The sequence below is a fragment of the Trichosurus vulpecula genome, chromosome 1 (genome assembly GCF_011100635.1).
Source record: "Trichosurus vulpecula isolate mTriVul1 chromosome 1, mTriVul1.pri, whole genome shotgun sequence".
Taxonomy (NCBI): Eukaryota; Metazoa; Chordata; class Mammalia; order Diprotodontia; family Phalangeridae; genus Trichosurus; species Trichosurus vulpecula.
The window spans coordinates 561,365,437-561,381,203 of record NC_050573.1 but is presented as its reverse complement, the minus strand read 5'-3'; positions in this window follow the sequence as shown (position 1 = coordinate 561,381,203).

Genomic DNA, 15,767 nt, shown 5'->3' with positions numbered 1-15,767 from the left:
ATATATAAACACATATATATATATACACATACATACACATACATACATACACACATAGATATATACATACATACATTCACTTATATATATACATAAACATATATATATATATATATATATATATATATATATATATATATATATATATGCATATTCCCTTCAACTACCCTAATACTGAGGTCTCATGAATCATACACATCATCTTTCTATGTAGGAATGTAAACAAAACAGTTCAACTTTAGTAAGTCTCTTGCAATTTCGGTTTCTTGATTACCTTTTCATACTTCTCTTGATTCTTGTGTTTGAAAGTCAAATTTTCTATTCAGTTCTGGTCTTTTCACTGAGAAAGCTTGAAAGTCCTCTATTTTATTGAAAATCCATATTTTGCCTTGGAACATGATACTCAGTTTTGCTGGGTAGGTGATTCTAGGTTTTAATCCTAGCTCCATTGACCTCCGAAATATCGCATTCCAAGCCCTTCGATCTCTTAATGTAGAAGCTGCCAGATCTTGGGTTATTCTGATTGGGTTTCCACAGTACTCAAATTGTTTCTTTCTGGCTGCTTGCAGAATTTTCTCCCTGATCTGGGAGCTCTGGAATTTGGCGACAATATTCCTAGGAGATTTCTTTTTGGGATCTATTTGAGGAGGCGATCGATGGATTCTTTCAATTTCTATTTTGCCCTGTGGCTCTAGAATATCAGGGCAGTTCTCCTTGATAATTTCCTGTAAGATGGTATCTAGGCTCTTCTTTTGATCATTGCTTTCAGGTAGTCCAATAATTTTTAAATTATCTCTCCTGGATCTATTTTCCAGATCAGTGGTTTTTCCAATGAGATATTTCACATTGTCTTCCATTTTTTCATTCCTTTGGTTCTGTTTTATAATATCCTGATTTCTCATAAAGTCACTAGCTTCCACTTGCTCCAATCTAATTTTAAAAGTAGTATTTTCTTCAGTGGTCTTTTGGACCTCCTTTTCCATTTGGCTAATTCTGCCTTTCAAGGCATTCTTCTCCTCATTGGCTTTTTGGAGCTCTTTTGCCATTTGAGTTAGTCTGTTTTTAAAGGTGTTGTTTTCTTCAGTGTATTTTTCAGTATTTTTTGGGGTCTTCTTTAGCAAGTCATTGACTTGTTTTTCATGGTTTTCTCGCATCCTTCTCATTTCTCTTCCCAATTTTTCCTCTACTTCTCTGTATTAGGAGGGCAGAGTTTATAATCTCAAAGAGGATCATAAACATGTCTGAAAGGTTCGGAACCGCCGGATATAAGAAACTCTCAAAGTAGAAGGCAGAAGAATCAAAACATTTATTTAGGCTCCACAGTAACCAACCCATGAACCAGAAGCCCCATTTTGATATGTTGATCAAAATCTTCCAGGCCCAATAAGTACGCCTTGCAAGAGTAACCAGGAGGCTACAGAGAAGCATGATTGCGTAAAGCAAAATCATGCTTCCCCCTCGATGGTAATAAGATTACCCACTGGCCTGAAGTCTTTGTTCAGCTTCCTCCCGTAGATCAGCTCTGCTACTGGCAGCTCCTGCCTCAGCTGTGTCTGTGTCTGTAACTGAAGCTGCAACTGAAACTGACGATGTAACGGTCGCTGTAACTGACGATGTAACTGTCGCTGGCTCCAACCGGAAAAGGAAAAGAAGAGAGCTCTTCGAGCTGTCCTCTCCCCTCTTATAGGGTCTCTGACATCATCAAGCTCCGCCCGAATGACCAGGGCCGATTGGTTCCTGAGTTGGCCCCTCCCCCTAGCATAGCCGCCAACACCTCCCCTCAGCCAGCCCCATGACTCCTCACACAGGAAACTGTCTGCTTCCCGGCATGCTCCCCGGGCCTCCTGCCCCGGAAGAGCAAGCCACAGTGTCCAGAGGCTCAATGAGGCAAGCTGAGCCATTCAAAGAAAACAAAAGCCATTATGGCTACACTCCACTCCTTGTTATAGGATACATAATCTAATCAGCCATGTATCCTAGAACATACATTGTGATCCAATTACAAAGGAAACTAAAACATATCATTCATTATAAAGCAAAACATATCATTCAGTGACATTCCCAAACATTGGTTAACGATTCAAATGCGATCCACCCCTAGATCCCAGCAAAATAATCTCTTCAATCAATCATCCCCAAAATAATTATTAATAATTCAAATGTCCACCCCTAAATCCTTGTATCCATTACATAGGATCAATAATATCATAACAATAAAACAACACAGCAAGGATAACACAAAATAAGTAAACAGAACACTATCATCATTTCCACCCCCCTTGAACGATTGGGGCTCAAAATCTTGGGGTGAGGGGTGAAGGTCTCATTTTCCATAGCTTCTTCATGCTGAAATTGGATGTAGAGATGGCCCTGCCCCCAAAAAGTCCCATTCCAGAGGTCATTTCTTTAACGAGCTGGCAGGAATTCCAAGAATGCTACATGCTTAGGCAGTCACTGGAAAGTGCAGGGTGCTTAAGCCTGAAGGAAACAAAACTAGCAACAAGGTTAGCCAAAACAAAGGACAAAAAGAATAGTCTGTGAATCTATTATTATAACCTATTCACGGTAAAATATATGGTTCAGGGGTACGATTTGGTAATTATTTTCCCCTGAATAGACAACTGTTACAGTGTTGTCCTTCCCATGGGCTATAACTTCTGCAGCCTTTGGAATATCATCTGGCTTCCGTTTTACCCATACCTTAGCTCCTGACTTTATTCTATCAATGGAGCAAGACCCTTTTGCCCCTCTAGTAGTTATTTTGGGAGGAGGGTCAGTTTTCACAAAGGGTATTTTTTCACAGGGGATAATAATGACTTGAACCATCCTATCATTTCTACAAAATTGTACAGGTTTTTTACCCATATTCTGGAGTGTCACAACAATTTCTTTTTGATAATTAGAATCTATCACTCCAGCCAATACATGTATTCCTTGAGCCGCTAATCCTGGTTTAGGTAATATCCGTCCAAGATGATTCTTGGGGATTCTCATACATACTCCAGTAGGGGTTTTTTCTTATCTCTTTCCTATTTAACCTAAAATTCTCTATACAATGTAAATCATATCCTGCTGAACCAGGTGTTCCTGGACTTGGTAGTGGGACATCTTCCCTCACAGTCCAAAATTCAATGTTTTGGATCTCACATGTTTGCTGTTCTCTGATCTGCAGATTTGGGGTCATCATTCTGGCTAGAGGTGTACTTCCCCCTAAGGGCCTATTATTCAAATTACGTAAGGCAATAGACAAATTATCCTTCCAATGTCGATATGAATTATTTGAGCTTAATTTTCTCAGCTGTTCTTTCAACAATCCATTCATTCTTTCAATTAGCCCAGATGCTTGTGGGTAATATGGAATATGATATATCCATTCTATATTATTCAACACACAATATCTTTTCACTTCTTTGCCCTTGAAATGTGACCCATTGTCACTTTGAATCTGCATTGGGGTTCCATAATATAAACTTACAATATCTAGAGTTTTACAGGTGTTTTTCTGAGTTGCGTCTTTATAAGGACAAGCCACTAGTACACCTGAATAGGTGTCAACACACGTACATACATATTTACATCCTTTATCCTGGGGTAGTGGGCCAATATAATCTATCTGCCAAATTTGGGCTGGAACTTTTCCCCTTGCTATTTCTCCAGTAACTATCCTAGGAAGAGTTCGTTCTTTTTCTAATTGGCATATACAACACTCCTCTGTTATTTGTTTTAACAACGCATGAGAAATACTGATACCTCGATCCTGTGCCCATCGATGGGTGGCCTGGACCCCTAAATGGCCAGCAGTCTGGTGGACCCATCTTGCTAAGGCTGGGTCATCAGTTGGAGTCGGAGTAGGGACAATACATTCAGTAGCAATCTTTGCTAGTCGATCCGCATGTGCATTGTACTCACGTTCTGGTGTGGTCAGGATTGCATGAGCATCAACATGAAAAACTGACAGATCTGTAACCAAAGACATGTCCCATATATTTTCCCATAACTCTTTACCCCAAACTTGTTTTCCATGAATCTCCCAATTCTGATTCCTCCATATAGGCATCCACGTAGCTAATCCATTAGCTACCGCCCACGAGTCAGTAAATATATGACACTGTCCTCCTTTCTCTGCTCTGATGGCCTGATGCACTGCCATCAGTTCAGCATATTGGCTACTTCCACCTATCCCAGAACTTTCCAGAGTTCTCCTTGTACAGGGGTTATAGGCTACTGCTTTCCAATGTCTCTTCTGTCCTAAATATTTTGCTGTCCCATCAGTAAACCAAGCATGTTTCTTCTGTTCTTCATTTAGTCCGTCATATCCATTATTCCATTTCACTAAGGATGGTACCATCTGTTGCTTAGATTCAAGGGGCTTTTCATTGCTCTCAGTATCAATGTTCGCCACAGATTCATGTAGAGCAGAAACTCCATTTTTGCCTGCTCTGGACCTATTCTGAATATACCACTTCCATTTGATTATGCTTGCCTCTTGTGCATGTCCAATTCTGTGAGAAGCTGGGGTACTCATTACCCAAGTCATAATTGGAATTCCAGGCCTTAATACCACTTCATGACCCAGAGTTAGTTGCTCAGTTTCTACTAAAGCCCAATATGCAGCTAACAGCTGCTTCTCAAAAGGTGTATATTGCACTCCAGATGAGGGCAGTTTCCTTGACCAAAAGCCTAAAGGTACACTTCGGCTTTGTTGTTTTTGCCACAGACTCCAATTTGCATAGTCATCTTGTACAGTCACTTGTAACTCCACTGGCCCATTTTGCATAGGCCATAAGTCTAGAGCTAATTGAATAGCAGCCTTTGCTTCCTCAAAAGCTCTACTTTGTTCAAGTCCCCAGTCAAATTCATATTTCTTTCTGGTGACTTTATACAAGGGTTTTAAAATCTGTCCCAAATGTGGGATGTGGTGTCTCCAATAACCAAACAGCCCTATGAACTTTTGGGCCTCTTTCTTATTGGTAGGGGTGGGAAAATCCTGGATTTTTTGTCGAGCTTGTGGGAGAATTTCTCGCAGTCCTCTATTCCACTGTATCCCCAAGAATTTTACAGTTTGAGCTGGCCCTTGAACCTTTGCGGGGTTGATTTCCCATCCTTTGCTTTTCATATGGTCAATTAATAATGCTAAACTCTCCTCCACCTCCTTTATATTCTTTCCCTGTATCATGATGTCATCTATGTAATGTGTAAGCTGTACACCAGGTAACTTTAATTCATCCAAATGTTCAGCTACAATCCTGTGGCAAATAGTTGGGCTATGAATATATCCTTGCGGCAGGCGTGTAAATGTATACTGTCGGCCTTGCCAAGTAAAAGCAAACTGATTCCATTGCTTGGGGTCTATTGGGATTGTAAAGAAGGCATTGGCCAAATCAATAACTGCATACCAAGTCCCTTCATGTTTTTGTATTCTCTCTATTAAAGTAACCGTGTCTGGGACAGCAGCATACAAGGGAGGAGTCACTTTGTTCAGCTGTCTATAATCTACTGTCATCCTCCATGTTCCATCTGACTTTCGGACTGGCCAGACAGGGTTGTTCCATTGAGTAGTTGTAGGGACTAACACTCCTGCCTCAACACATTCTCTTATAGTGTTGGCAATTTCATCTTGCCCACCTGGCACACGATATTGCCTCAAAGTAATTACTTCAGAAGGTTCGGGCAAAGTGATTGGATCCATCTTGATTTTCCCCACTAAGACTGCATTAATGCCTATTTTCCTCACAGCAAATTGGTATTTCCCTTCAGGTAAATTTAAGGTCATACCCTTCAAAATGTCTATTCCAATGATGTATTCAGGAATAGGCACAATAACCACACTATATTCTTTCTTGGGCAACTGTCCAATTTTCATCATCAATTTAACTTGTCTGGCTGATATTTCAGTCCCTCCTAGTCCTGTAATGGTAATAGGAGTTCCATGGCTGTACTTGTCTGGATTTCCATAAATAAGGGTGGCCTCGGCCCCAGTATCTATTAATGCCTCAGTTACCGTACTTGACCCATTTTTCCAATATATGGTCAAGTTAATGTGAGGTCTGCAATCCAGCCTACGTATTTCCTTAATTTGGGCTGGGGCCTGGCCTGTTCCCTAGTATTCCCTTTCATGTGATTCACTTGGGTATGAAGGTTCAACATCTGTAGCATTTGCAGGAGCAGTTCTGATTTCCCTATCTCTCCTGTTATCAAGGCCTTTATCTCTGTACATTCTATATAATTCATTGGTTGGAATTCCATCTATCATTTCAAAACCTACTCCTGCTCTCAATAAAGCAGTAAACATTTCTTTCCTTGTTACTCTCCTTTGGCGCCAAGTTTGCTGGTTATTCACCCTTCTCTCTTGAGGAGATCTATCCCTTCCCCAGTCACCTAAGTCATATAACTGTAAAATCTTATTTATCACTGTTGTAAGACGGCTCCCTACTTCTCCAAGTAATAAATTCAAAATTAGTTGTTTATAAGCAGGGGGAGCTGTCCTAATTATTAAATTCCTATGAGGCAGTTCCATTGAATCATTGTAATATTTGTCTGCAGTTCCTGTCATAATGGCAGTCTTCATTACCTCCTCCTTTAGTCTCATGATACAATCTCTAAGTGAATACCAGGGTCTGTGCTCAGTGGGCCACATAGAATCAGTAGCATATCTCTTATTGCATCCCACAGCGGCTAATGCCAACAGAGTAGTCCCGCTATCACCATCTCCTTGCTGATGATGTTCCCTAAAAGCTTGTTGAACTAGAGGATCATGGCTGATACCTATGAATCTCATGCAGTCTGTCCCATCTACTGATATTCCACCGGCCCCTTGATCACTGAGTCTTACCATCCAAGATATCAATGGTTCTCCTATTCTTTGGCTGAATCTACTCAAAATATCTGTGACCTCTTGCGGTGAGAAATCTTCCTGAATTTCCCTTGTAACTGAATCTTCACCTCGGGTTTCTGTCTTCCTCCTTTGTATGGGTCGAGCCCTTGTCTGATCATTTAACCATCTCCTATTCTCTGTGTGAGGCACATCCTGAACCCCAGTAGTGTTTTGTGCCTCAGCCCCTAACATTGTCTCATTCTCTCCCCACTCACTTCCTCTGCCACCATGGCTAGGACGAAGCAGGCAGTCAGGCTTTTTCTGGGCTGGGTTGAAATGCACTCTGGGCTTTTTTGGTCTCCTGTTGCTCTTAGCCACATTAATAGAAAAGTTCTCATTTGAGTCAGTTTGGTCTCCTGCTATCTGAGATTCCTCTTCTTCCTGTGGGGTAGGAGTGCCCCCATGTCTTTCACTTAATCTCAATCTTTCGTATACTAGCCGGTAGGCTGATAACACTATCCAGCTTTGCCTAGATAGTGATGCCCCTGACTGAATCCCAACTTCTCGTAAACACTTTTCCAAATCCCTAGGATCTCCTTTCCGTAGCCTTGGTTCCCAGTTTTCACAGGGTCCAGCTTTTTTAGCCAATTCTTTTGCTAGGGAGGAATAAAATGGATCCTCCCATCCTGGGATATTCATCTCTTCCTCTGAAATTGTTCTGCTTCTAAATAGAGATCTTATACCTAGCGATCCTGTTCGTGACGCCAAATGTATCAGGAGGGCAGAGTTTATAATCTCAAAGAGGATCATAAACATGTCTGAAAGGTTCGGAACCGCCGGATATAAGAAACTCTCAAAGTAGAAGGCAGAAGAATCAAAACATTTATTTAGGCTCCACAGTAACCAACCCATGAACCAGAAGCCCCATTTTGATATGTTGATCAAAATCTTCCAGGCCCAATAAGTACGCCTTGCAAGAGTAACCAGGAGGCTACAGAGAAGCATGATTGCGTAAAGCAAAATCATGCTTCCCCCTCGATGGTATAAGATTACCCACTGGCCTGAAGTCTTTGTTCAGCTTCCTCCCGTAGATCAGCTCTGCTACTGGCAGCTCCTGCCTCAGCTGTGTCTGTGTCTGTAACTGAAGCTGCAACTGAAACTGACGATGTAACGGTCGCTGTAACTGACGATGTAACTGTCGCTGGCTCCAACCGGAAAAGGAAAAGAAGAGAGCTCTTCGAGCTGTCCTCTCCCCTCTTATAGGGTCTCTGACATCATCAAGCTCCGCCCGAATGACCAGGGCCGATTGGTTCCTGAGTTGGCCCCTCCCCCTAGCATAGCCGCCAACACCTCCCCTCAGCCAGCCCCATGACTCCTCACACAGGAAACTGTCTGCTTCCCGGCATGCTCCCCGGGCCTCCTGCCCTGGAAGAGCAAGCCACAGTGTCCAGAGGCTCAATGAGGCAAGCTGAGCCATTCAAAGAAAACAAAAGCCATTATGGCTACATTCTCTAACTTGCTTTTCCAAATCCTTTTTGAGTTCTTCTATGGCCTGGGGCCAGTTCATGTTTTTCTTGGAGGTTTTTGTTATAGGCTCTATGTCTTTGTTGCCTTCTTTAGTCTGTATGTTTTGGTCTTCTTTGTCACCAAAGAAAGAATCCAAAGTCTGAGACTGAATCTGGGCGCGTTTTCACTGCCTGGCCATATTCCCAACCAACTAACTTGACCCTTGAGTTTTTCAGTGGGGTATGACTGCTTGTAGACTAGAGAGTTCTATGTTCCACGTTTGGGGGGTAGGTGCCAGCTCTGTTAGACCCGCACCACTCCTTCCCCAAGAACCCCCAGTCCAGACTGGCTTAGATCTTCAGCAGGCTGTTGCACTCCTGCTCTGATCCGCCACTTAATTCCTCTCACCAGGCGGGCCTGGAGCCGGAAGTAACAACAGCTGTAGCTGCCCCACCTCCGCTGCCCCCGGGGCTGGAAGCCGAACTGCGAACTCCTTCTACTCCCGCAGCTTTTCCCAAAATTGGTGTTTGTGGGTCGAGGGGTCTGGTAACTGCTGCAGCTCACTGATTCAGGGCGCTAGGGCCCCCTCCACCCGGCTTCTGGTCTGGATGGTCCACGCCGCTCAGGCTGGGCTCTGCTCCACTCCGTTCCCAGCTCCCAGCTCCCAGCTCCCAGCTCCGTGTGGGATAGACCTCACCCAGAGAGCATCCAGGCTCTCCTGGGTTGAAGCCCTGCTTCCCTCTGCTCTTCTGTGGGTTCTGCCATTCTAGAATTGGTTCAGAGCCATTTTTTACAGGTTTTTGGAGGGACTCAGTACGGAGCTCACTCTAGGCGCTGCTTACCAGCCGCCATCTTGGCCGCTAAGAAAAATTTTTAAAAAACCGTCTTAGCTTTCACAGGCCTATATGAAATCATATGGAAGCATGGATTTGACCTATAGGCTATAGTTTGAAGGTCTTATTCTAAGTCAAATATTTATAGATAATGTCAGATAGACAAAATTTCAAATCCATATGTAGATGAATTGTCATGCAATAAAATAAGTTGATAAGGAAAATATAACAAACCTTGTCCTACATCATGACTAATTTTTTCTCTGTATGTAATTCTTGTGTTTAAAAAACCCCAAATTTTATAAATAATGACATTAAGTTAGGAATAATAAATCCCCAAGTAAACCATATCAATATTTATGGTATGTGACCAAAGACACGCTCAAAAGAAAATTGAATAAATATTTTTATTTCCTGACTTTTTCTATTAACAAGAGAGAAAAAAGAAAGTAAGTGAATTGTAGTTGTAATTTCAAATAATTTTAATTTACAAATTAATACACTGAAAGCAAACAAAAAAGATGACAACTGTTAAAATGAGAATTATTTTTAAATGAACTGATAATCAAACAACTTTTTAAATGCCAAAAATCAACTTATAATCATGAAGTTTATTTCTTAAAAAATAAAGAAAAAGCTAATTCAAAAATCCAGAACCATAAAGAAGAGAAATTGAAATGAAAACAAAACAATAAATTGAACTTCTAGATAATATTATCAATAGATATAATATTATGAAACTGAATGAACTTTTCACCTTGGAAGTATACAAAAGTATAAAATACCCAAATTGTCCCCCCCCCCAAAAAAAAAGGAAACAGGCAATTTGGTAAACAATTTTATCAAGAGGAATGAGCAACAAGAGCAGATAGATTCAAGGTGAATTCTATCAGATAAAGAATAAAATATCTCTAAAATTTAGAAAGTGTCTTCAAAATATAGAAATAATCTTTTTTTCCCCTTGGAGGCCAATATGATGTTTATTTCAAAACCTGTCAAAATCAGGGCAAAAGGGAAATTATAAGCCAATATTATCAGTGAATATTGATATAAAATGTTAAATAAAATACTAGAAGACAGAAAACATCAATATCTAAAACTATTCACCATGGACAGTTAATCTTTATTGTATAGATATTTCAGTGTTATAAAATAGTTTCTATAAAAAGCACAGTGATAGTAAGTAATGTGAAAATGATACTATTGAATAAATAGTTATAAATAGGCCTTCTGATAAAGGTACACCATCCATTTATATTCATAATACTAAACCATAGAGCACTGTAAAAAAAATACTCCCTTGACTTTAGTATTCACAGTGTAACTGTCACCCACCTTGGCTCCACTGCACTGAGACCAGGCATATAACATTACATTACTTCTTTCTCAGCATTCTCCAGTACTGTTTACAGTTTGGAGGACCTAGGCAATCTCCAAGTGGGTTTAGTCCACATTCATGTTGCTCCTTCAATTGAGGGTCTCTTATCCCTTAGTTCTAACAATCCTCTTAGTTTTTACAAATAAATATTTACTTCTAAGGCATATCCACAAACATAAAAACTTGTTCCCTTAATTTATGGGGCTTGACCCTTCCCCAGTGCCTCTCATACCACCTCAGTCTTTGGGGAGGGGAAGGGAATTAGGTTCATAGTTGATCTAAGTTCTTATATAACACAGTGCAAATCTCTAAGCCTCTAGTCTCCCTTGGCCTATTATCCCAGGCTTTCTGGCTTTACAGATCTTCCCTGGCTGACTGCAACATCATTCCTGGAATCTTGGTGCCAATGTTATTTTGGCTTGAATTCCCAGATCTAGTGGGATTACTGCCAGCATTTGAAACTGAGAAAGAGAAATGAAACAGAGAAATCAGAACCATTTCTTCAAGCTACAGAGTAAAAAGAGTTAGTGGTGGAAAGTGAGGTAACCCTTCCTGGTTCAGTTTCTGGCTCCTTCACTATGGATGAACTGTGTGGTCTTTACTATCTGGAAACAGTGGAAATGAGTGTTCAGCAAAGAAACAGGTTGTAGTAGCTGATAGTTTCAAAGATATACTCTGTTCTGGCTATGCAATCAAGTGAAGGAGTCTACTGCTACCTATGTAGCAAAGGAATGCAGAGAAATAAGGTGCCTCCATTTGTAATGTTAAGTGAGGTGAGATTTTTTTGTTGGATTCTCTTTTGGAATGTTAAGGCCATCAAGTGCCTTTGATCCAGTCTTGCCTTCATTTGAGTAAAAATTCTTTGATTGGATCAAGAGTCTTTGACCTGCTTAAGCTAAGGGAAGGCTTAAGTCACATGGGTTTGAGGCACATGGTTGTGAGGCGTGGTTGTGAAGTCCTCTGCCCCTGAACAGGGTACATAAACTCGGGGCGGTTGGAATTTTGCTTTGGGGCTCTCTCTCACTGGAAGAGTGTCATGTGATTTGACCAGATGAGACTCTGGGTAGCTGTTGGAGTCCCCCGACTTTGAAAATCCAGATGTTGGTGCTTCTCTCTGGTGACTATGTATTTGTGCTTATTTGCTCTGCCTATATAATGTATGCTTGTAATTTCTGTTTGCACTCTCTCTGAAGTTCAGGGTACTGGCTTTTCCCCCTGAACTAAGTGAATAGTATATGTATGTTTAATTAAAGTGAGATTGTTAACCCCTTAAAGTTGCTTTCCTTAGAAAAGCAGACCAAAGAATTTGTGCTAGCAGCCCTCCTGTGTGCTGGTGTTGTTAGCCTTTCACCCCCACAACAGCTGCTAGCAACAATGCTATTACACCATGTTAGGTCACCTGAGCATGTTCAAAGGCTCTATTACAAGAGAAAACCAATAGATTGCATTTTATGTAAAGGGGAAACACTATAGACATTCCCACTAAGAACAGTATTTAATATTGAAGTCCTGTCATTTTACCCTTACTATTTATATAGTTTTGGAAATTTTAAGCATTCTAACAAGGAAAGGAAAATAAATTTAGGCATTAATCACCAGAAAATTAAACCTTAAAAGATTTCTACTTTTAGATTATATTATGCAATTTTTAGAAAAGAGACAAACAACAAAAGTAATCAAAAGACAAATGACTGTTTTACTATGGCAGGAAATTAGGTAACCCACAAAATTAGCATTTTTCTATATTTCTGAAGGATAAAAATCACTTATAATAGCAAAATTATCAGAAATTTAGGGATTAGCATAGGAAGATGAATAGAAGTCTGTGTAAAGTTGATGATGATGATGATATGATGGAATTTATGTAGTGCTCTGACCTTTGCAAAATCTTTGCAAATCTAATGTTTTGGTATCTTCACAATAGTCCTAGGAGGTAAGTGCTATTGTTATCTTCTTTTAACAGAGAAGGAAACTGAGGAAGGCAGAGGTAAAGTGAATTGTCTAGGGTCACACAACTAAAATGCCTTCAACTTAGATTATCCTGACTTCAACTCCAGAACAAATAGGAGATATCCACATACAAATAAAAAAAAACCTTCAATATTTGGAAAGTAATTATGTTGAGGTCACATGAATGTAGTGAAAATAATGTAACCAGTGATAAAAATCCTAAGCAGCACAGATCCAAATTCAGACATCTGAGATCTTTAAAGAGACACTTTGCCAAGTTAAAATTGACCCTATTAATGCCCAAGTCTTTGAGTCTTATCATTCAACCCAGTATGAATCCTTCTATTTACGTAACTGTCTAGACCACACGTCTCCATGTTATCTGTAAACGTAATATAAGATACTTTATCAAATGCTTTGTTAAAATATAAGTAAACTAAATGTATAGCACTCCTGACCTAATGGTATAGTAACTCTGCCAATAAAAGAAATCAGGTGTCTATGAAGTGTTACTGACACTTTGTAATCATTGCCTGCTTTGCTAGATATTACCAACTATCTCTTTAATGGTCCATTCTTGATTTTTCCTATAAGTCAATGTCAAACTCACTAAGTTCTCTTTTATGCACTCTATTTTCTACCTCCACCACTTTTTTTTTTTAAATTTGGGACAATTGCCCCACAAGCTTTTAGATATCATTGACATTGGCCAAACAACTTTGTGTTCTCATATAAACCATTTTTTTAAACTGTCAGTTCTCATTTAGTCCTTTTGTTTTGTCATTTCCAATGTGGAGGTGTTTCTAGTAGGTAAAGATAAGAATTGAGTAGCTGTTCTTTCTTTATTTATTTAGTTATTAATCCATTCACCCAAACAATGGTCCTATCCATTTGTGGATGGTTCTTTCTCCCAAGAAAACAAGCAAACATACAATAGACCAAACAATGTTCATTTCTTTATCTTTCTCAGCCAGAGAAACAGTATAAAAGAATGTCTCCAGTTTGTTTGGTGAATTCTATGAATAACTATTGTATTTTGTCAAAGGCTTTTCTGCATTTATTGAGATAATAGTTAATGTTTGTTTTTGTTTTTGATACAGTCAAGTATACTGATAACTTTCCTAATGTTGAACCAGCTCTGCATTCTTGTTATAAATCCCACCTGCTCATAGTGGTAATGGTCTTTCTGACATACTGTTATATTTGCCTCTGTAGCATTAATTTTTTTTTGTATCAATGCTAATTAAGGAAATTGGTTTAAAGTTTTCTTTTTCTGATTTGCTTTCCCTAGTTTAGGTATCTAAAACATATTTTGTCACAGAGGGAATTTGCTAGGATTCCATCTTTAATTTTTTCAAATATTTAATATAACATTGGGATTAATTTTTCTTTAAATATTTGGTAAAATTCACCTGTAAATAAATCAGGTCTAGGAGATTTTTTCTTAGGGAGCTCATTGATGGTTTGTTCAATTTCTTTTTTTTCCTATGGGACTATTTAAGTATACTATTTCTTCTGCTATTCTAAGCAGTAAATATTAATAAATAATAAAATATTATTAATAATGAATAATTAATACTTAAATTAAATAAAAATAAAATCAAATTAAAATAAAAAATAAATTAATAAAAATAATTAATGGTAAATATTAATCCTGTTAGCTACATTGTCAGTTTTACTGGACAAAATTTTATTGGACAAAATAACTCCTAATAATTGCCTTATGTCCATCTTTATTGGGGGTGAATTCATAATTTTTCATTTTTCATAAAAGTAATTTGGTTTTAGCTCTCTTTTTAAAAAATCAAATTGACCCATGGCTTATCTACTTTATTGGTTACTTTTGCAAAACTAGCTCCTAGTGTTATTTATTATTTCAATGACTTTCTTAGTTTCAATTCTATTAATCTCTCCTTTGATTTTTAAGATTTGATTTTTATGTTCAATTAAAGATTTTTCTTAGTTGTGTGCCCAATTCATTAATGAGTTCTTTCTCTCTTGCATTGATGTACTCATTTAGAGATATAAATTTTTCCCATGTACTGCATTTGCTACATGCACAAATTTTGGAGTGTTATCTAATTGCCATCACATTATTTAATAAAATTATTAGTTTTCCCATGATTTGATCTTTGACCCACTGTTTAAGATTAAATTATTTAGTTTTCAATTAATTTTAATCTATCCTTCCAGAGCTTATTATTGAATGTAATATTTATTGCATTATGATCTGAAAAAAGGTGCATTTAATATGTCTGCTTTTCTGCATTTTGCAGCAATGTTTTTATGCCCTAATACAAGGCCAGTTTTTATAAAGGTGCCTTGTACAGATGAGAAAAAAAGTATACTTCTTTCTATTCCCATTCAATTTTTCTCATAGGTCTCAAAAGTCTTATTTGATAATGAGAGAGACACACATGCAAATACCTAATTAGATACAAGATACATACAGAGTAAGTTAAAAGTATTTGAGAAAGGTAGGTGACAGCACCTTAGGGGGAGTCTGTACATGCATGCATATGTCTGTTTTTTTATATTTATCTTGAGAAATGAAAGTTTGATCAAAATTTTATGGAAAATAAAATATAGCAATTCACTTAATAAATGTTTGCTATAACTGAATGAATGAAGGGGAAAGGAATGGGAGGGAAAGAAAGGCAAGAAACAAATCTAAGTATGAGTTTATGCAGAAAAGGATCCAAGTCTCATATTTTAAAGAGGAATAAGAGCTTGTATCATCACAACAATGTTGTGAGGGTGAAATGAGGATGAAATGTATATGATGTATTTCATAAACTCTAAAACGCTATACAGATATGAATTATTGTTATTGTTATCACAATTGTTTTTATTCTTATTATTTTACTTGACTCCTAAGGAAAGGAATAGAGCTAACTGGTGAACGATGCTGGGAAATAGTTTCAATTTAATAATCAATCATAAGATCTAGTTTTGAATCCCGGCTCTGCTGCTGATTGCCTTTGTGACCTTGGGCAAGTCATTTAATCTTGCGGACCTACACTTTTCTCACATACAAAATGAGGGGATTACACTAGATGCATTCTGTGGTCTCTTCACTTCCTAAACTGTATAATTCTATTAGAATTCCTCAAAAGCCAAATGGTTTGCTGAAAGAGTGAATGAACTCCCTGTTGCTGGTAAAAGGAGAGAGGAGGAATATTTTGACTGTTCATCTATATAATAGAGAAGATTCCTCATTAGGCAAAGGTTACACTTGGATGCACCTGAGAACCTGAAAGCAAATTTTGCAATTTTCTTTATTACA